Source organism: Eurosta solidaginis, unplaced genomic scaffold, assembly GCF_040869045.1.
Source record: "Eurosta solidaginis isolate ZX-2024a unplaced genomic scaffold, ASM4086904v1 ctg00001140.1, whole genome shotgun sequence".
Taxonomy (NCBI): domain Eukaryota; kingdom Metazoa; phylum Arthropoda; class Insecta; order Diptera; family Tephritidae; genus Eurosta; species Eurosta solidaginis.
In genome coordinates this window covers 319,414-325,018 of record NW_027136962.1, presented here as the reverse complement: position 1 = coordinate 325,018, position 5,605 = coordinate 319,414, and the positions used below count along the sequence as shown (strand labels likewise).

The window sequence follows — 5,605 nt, the reverse complement described above, 5'->3', positions numbered from 1 at the left end:
GGTAAAGGTGGTAAAGTAAAGGGAAAGGCAAAGTCACGTTCAAACCGTGCTGGTCTTCAATTCCCTGTCGGTCGTATTCATCGCTTGTTACGTAAAGGCAATTATGCTGAACGTGTTGGTGCCGGTGCTCCAGTATATTTAGCTGCTGTTATGGAATATTTGGCAGCTGAAGTTCTTGAATTGGCTGGTAATGCTGCACGTGATAATAAAAAAACTAGAATTATTCCACGTCATTTACAATTGGCTATTCGTAACGATGAAGAATTGAATAAACTATTGTCTGGAGTTACCATAGCTCAAGGTGGTGTTTTACCAAATATTCAAGCTGTACTTTTACCAAAGAAGACCGAAAAGAAAGCATAAGTGATGTAATCGCCGATTTACATATATTCTTAGACGCCAAATTTAAAACCGTCCTTTTCAGGACGACAAAATATATATACAAAGAGATTAATTATATTGTCATATATATGTATTTATCTATTTTAAAACCTATTAAAACACTTTTTGAAAGAAAAATTTAAAAGGTCATAAGTACACTTTTGGAAAATTTATTTTTTTAACGAAATCTGCGTTAACAACTACTTCAATTAATAAAATAGTGTTTGAAAATATTCATAAAAAAGTTGACTTACATCATTTTCCAGAAGAAAAAAAACTGAGCAACATTAAAAAAGTACAGCATGCAAGCTACTACATATTGTATGTATATATGTACATATGTATGTTTGTATGAGCATCTCGACAAAGGCGCAAAAAGTTGTGGCGTGTATTCATACGTACCAAAGGTACAAACACACAACCGTGCATACATATTAATGTATGTGTTTAGCAAATAAATGTGTATATACTCGTGAGTAGGTATACACACCATATTAAGGGTAAAACTACAGCTGCTACTATCAAAATACGAATTTTCATTAACAGTTGCTTCAGTTATTTTTGATCTTTTTTGTTTAAAAAAATTTGTGGTCCTGAAAAGGACCGTTTATAATATTTATTAAAATATGGAATTAAGCACGTTCACCACGTATACGTCTAGCCAATTGAATATCTTTTGGCATAATTGTGACACGTTTTGCATGAATGGCACACAAATTTGTATCTTCGAACAAACCAACTAAATATGCTTCACTTGCTTCTTGTAATGCCATAACAGCTGAACTCTGGAAACGTAAATCAGTTTTAAAATCTTGAGCAATTTCACGCACCAAACGTTGGAATGGCAATTTACGAATCAACAGTTCGGTACTCTTCTGATAACGACGAATTTCACGCAAAGCGACTGTACCTGGGCGATAACGATGTGGCTTCTTCACTCCACCAGTTGCCGGCGCACTTTTGCGAGCAGCTTTAGTGGCCAATTGTTTACGTGGCGCTTTACCACCAGTCGATTTACGGGCTGTTTGCTTTGTACGAGCCATTTCTCACTTTTATTTTTCACAATTCAAAATAAACACTGATCACTGAACACTTCACTTAATAAACCTAATTTTTATAAATGTGGAAATACATATAATAAAATACACAAAAACGTTTCATTTGTCCATTTTTTTAGGGTTGCAATATTGTGCGAGTTAAAATGAGATAGAAATATTTATGCCACATAATGGTAGCTCACTCAATGTTGTGGATTTTTGTATAAATAGCAGCTACGTTCGGTAACCAAGCTATTAGTTGTGAAGTGAAGTGATCAAGTGAAGTGTTCTTGTGAAAGCTAAAAAAAGTGCTAAATAGAAAAAATGACTGGTCGTGGCAAAGGTGGAAAAGGATTAGGTAAAGGTGGCGCCAAACGTCATCGCAAAGTTTTACGTGATAACATCCAAGGTATCACAAAGCCAGCTATTCGACGTTTAGCACGTCGTGGTGGCGTAAAACGTATATCTGGTTTAATATATGAAGAAACTCGTGGTGTTTTAAAAGTATTTTTGGAAAATGTTATCCGTGATGCAGTCACTTATACTGAACATGCTAAAAGGAAAACAGTTACGGCTATGGATGTTGTATATGCATTGAAGAGGCAGGGTCGTACATTGTATGGTTTCGGCGGTTAAATTCATTTTTACGGACATATTAACACAAAATAAATATACATTCAAACAAACGGTCCTTTTCAGGACCACAATATTTTTTAACAAAGATTTCAAAATTTCTCTAATACAATACATAACAGAAAGATATGTTATTAAGATGTACATGCATATGTAGTATGTATGAATGTTCGTTTAAACTAAGTAGCATACGTATGTATGCATAATGAAAACTCATGCAAATGAATATACCCCGACACAAGCCAAGCGATATAAATATGTCTATAATAGCAGGCTTATTTTCAAAAATGGCATAAGTTCATTTTTGTAAAAAAATAAACTTAATCTGATTTTAGTAGCAAGAGTATCTGAATACACTAAACTATAAAGTATATAACAAAATTTACTTAAATCGACTTATATCATTTAAAAAAAAAAAGGACAAATTCACAGCTGCGAGTATACACATTAAAATAGCCATACTTATACCAATTTAGGCAAACAAATTTTGCCAACGACCATACCACGCTGAATACATCGGTTCTCGTCCGATCACCGAAATTAAGCAGCGTCGGGCGCGGTTAGTACTTAGATGGGGGACCGCTTGGGAACACCGCGTGTTGTTGGCATATCCAACTTTTTCTTTTATTTTATGTATATATATGTACATAAATATTTTTTTTATTAAATTGCATTTAATTGAATAAATACTTGGAATACAATTTAATATTTCTATAGATTCAATGGAAAAATTTCATACGCGCGCATACATTTACGTGCATAATAATATTAGTTATAATTTTTTACCATATCAATTATTGATTTAAAGCTTATAAGCATTCATCATATAAATACAAAATGAATCTGCATAGTACAAATTCATACTCATCCACCTATTATAGTACTTAAAATGGACGCTGATGTCCGATTATGTTCAGATATGTATATTATAATCATATTGATAATTAATAAGCATTCAATGAGAATTTTTTTTATTTTTTTTTGAATGTCATGAAATTTCATTTAATTATACATATAAGTTGTAGACGTCCAATATCAATAATCAATTCAGACTAAAATTCCAAACTTTAGATGCCTTTAAGTGAAGCCATATAGGGTTACTCTAGTGTTGCAATAGAAATATTTAAAAAATTTTTTAAAATAAAATAATGTTGTTAAAACTCAACGAAGATAAGTTTTTTGATTTCTAATTTAACATATTTTATATATCCGAATTAAAATTTTGATTAGTACAAATATATTTTAAGAAATTTCACTTAATTGAGAAAAAATTCGATTTTATCAGTGCAAACTTTTGATTAAAATGCCTGACACTCCGAAAATATGAAATTCATCAATTTAAATGAATTCGTATATCAAACTAACACATTTCAGTTATCTATTTTTACATGAATATTTGCAATAACTTTAATATGTGAATTTTAATTAATTTATTAAGATGAAAAGTTTATCAAATGTAAATGGTACGTAGCACTGAAATGAAAACATTTGTCATCCATCTTTTCGCTGCGCTTCTCAAATTTTAAACAGAGTATCGCATTCTATGCGCTTGTATAAAAAAGTATAAATAGTGAGTTTGTGCTTTGTGTGCTTAAATTGATAAATATTTTCAAGTGTTAATAAAAGTTTAAATAAAATAATTAAGTGAAAATGTCTGACACAATCGCTGTTGCAAATGTTAGCTCACCAGTAGCTGCTTCTGCTGCTGTTGCTGAGAAGAAAGTTGCTGCTAAAAAAGCAACTAAACCCAAAAAACCATCGGTTGCTCCCACTCATCCACCAACTCAACAAATGGTAGATGCATCGATTAAGAATTTGAAGGAACGTGGTGGCTCATCACTTTTGGCAATTAAGAAATATATTAGTGCAACATATAAATGTGACGCCCAAAAATTGGCACCATTTATTAAGCGCTATTTGAAATCGGCTGTTACTAGTGGAAAATTGATTCAAACCAAAGGAAAGGGGGCATCTGGTTCATTTAAATTATCAGCTGCAGCCACTAAATCAGGTGATGGTAAGTCAAAATCGGTTGATAAATCAAAAGCCAAAAAAGATAGTGCAACATTAAAGAAAAAATCGTCGAGTGGTGTTAAAAAGGCAAGTGGTGAGAAAAAAGTGAAAAAAGCTGTTGCCACTAAGAAAACCGCCGAAAAAAAGAAAAGTGAGAAATCTAAGGCTAAAGACGCAAAAAAGACTGGCGCCGTTAAAGCCAAGCCAACCAAGTCGAAATCTGCCACCGCTAAGTCAAAGGCAACAAAAGCAACTGCTACCAAACCAAAAAAGGCTGCGACTAAAAAGCCAGCTGCAAAAAAGGCATCAGCTAAAAAATAAATATGCTGCGTTTTTTTGTGATAATTTACAAGGACACAACATTCATTAAATGTTGAATTATCAATAAGCCCTTTTCAGGGCTACAAAATATACAAACAAAAAGATCAAAAATGTACGCAATACGTCTGACTACAGCGTTGCTTCGCCATAATAATTAACCGCTCTAGTGTCTGACACTGTAAGTCAGCCCTACCATGCTGACCAATTTTAAAATTGATGTTTCAATTGCAAAACAAAATTAAAAATTTTCATCGACTTAGAAAAATTCATATCTCTTTGTTAATTTATATTTTGTGGCCCTGAAAAGCGCCTTTTTGTTAATATTTTTTGATGTTTCAATTGCAAAACAAAATTAAAAATTTTCATCGACTTAGAAAAATTCATATCTCTTTGTTAATTTATATTTTGTGGCCCTGAAAAGGGCCTTTTTGTTAACATTTTTCACTTTTATACATATTTTCCTCAGTCGCACAAATTACTTGGAGCTTGTGTATTTGGTAACAGCCTTAGTACCCTCACTCACGGCATGCTTAGCCAATTCACCAGGCAACAATAGGCGTACGGCAGTTTGAATTTCGCGACTAGTAATTGTTGAACGTTTATTGTAATGAGCTAAACGTGATGCTTCAGCAGCAATACGTTCAAAAATGTCATTAACAAAACTGTTCATGATACTCATTGCTTTCGACGATATACCAGTATCAGGATGTACTTGTTTCAACACTTTATAAATGTAGATGGCATAACTTTCCTTCCTCTTACGCTTCTTCTTCTTGTCGTTTTTAGTAATATTCTTCTGAGCCTTACCGGCCTTCTTAGCTGCTTTACCACTAGTTTTAGGAGGCATATTTAATTTTCACAAAATCACTTCACTATCACTCACACTTTTTAATAATTTTCTAAGTGTCAAAATGCGCACCTTTAAGTGTATTTTTTCCGACAAACCATTCAACCTGTTCGTAACGATTCGCTAAATATTGCCGGCATTAATTTGAAAACATGCGATTGGGGTTGCTCAATGTACAAACGAAAAAGTATATAAGCGCAGCACAAATTGCGTTTAGGAAATAAAGTGCCCAAGCTATTCAGCTAGTGTGTGTATTTGTGAAAAAGTGTATTAAGTGAAATATATAACAACAATGTCTGGCCGTGGTAAAGGTGGTAAAGTAAAGGGAAAGGCAAAGTCACGTTCAAACCGTGCTGGTCTTCAATTCCCTGTC

The 5,605-nt window shown here is 33.1% G+C and overlaps 1 non-coding gene across 1 annotated transcript; it reads left to right on the top strand.

Annotated features, from left to right (window-relative positions):
- The first annotated feature begins 2,540 nt into the window (after nucleotides 1–2,540).
- Nucleotides 2,541–2,659, top strand: LOC137235892 (5S ribosomal RNA). The gene has a single exon (XR_010948094.1). It is a non-coding gene; the product is annotated as a 5S ribosomal RNA (ribosomal RNA).
- The last annotated feature ends 2,946 nt before the right edge of the window (nucleotides 2,660–5,605 follow it).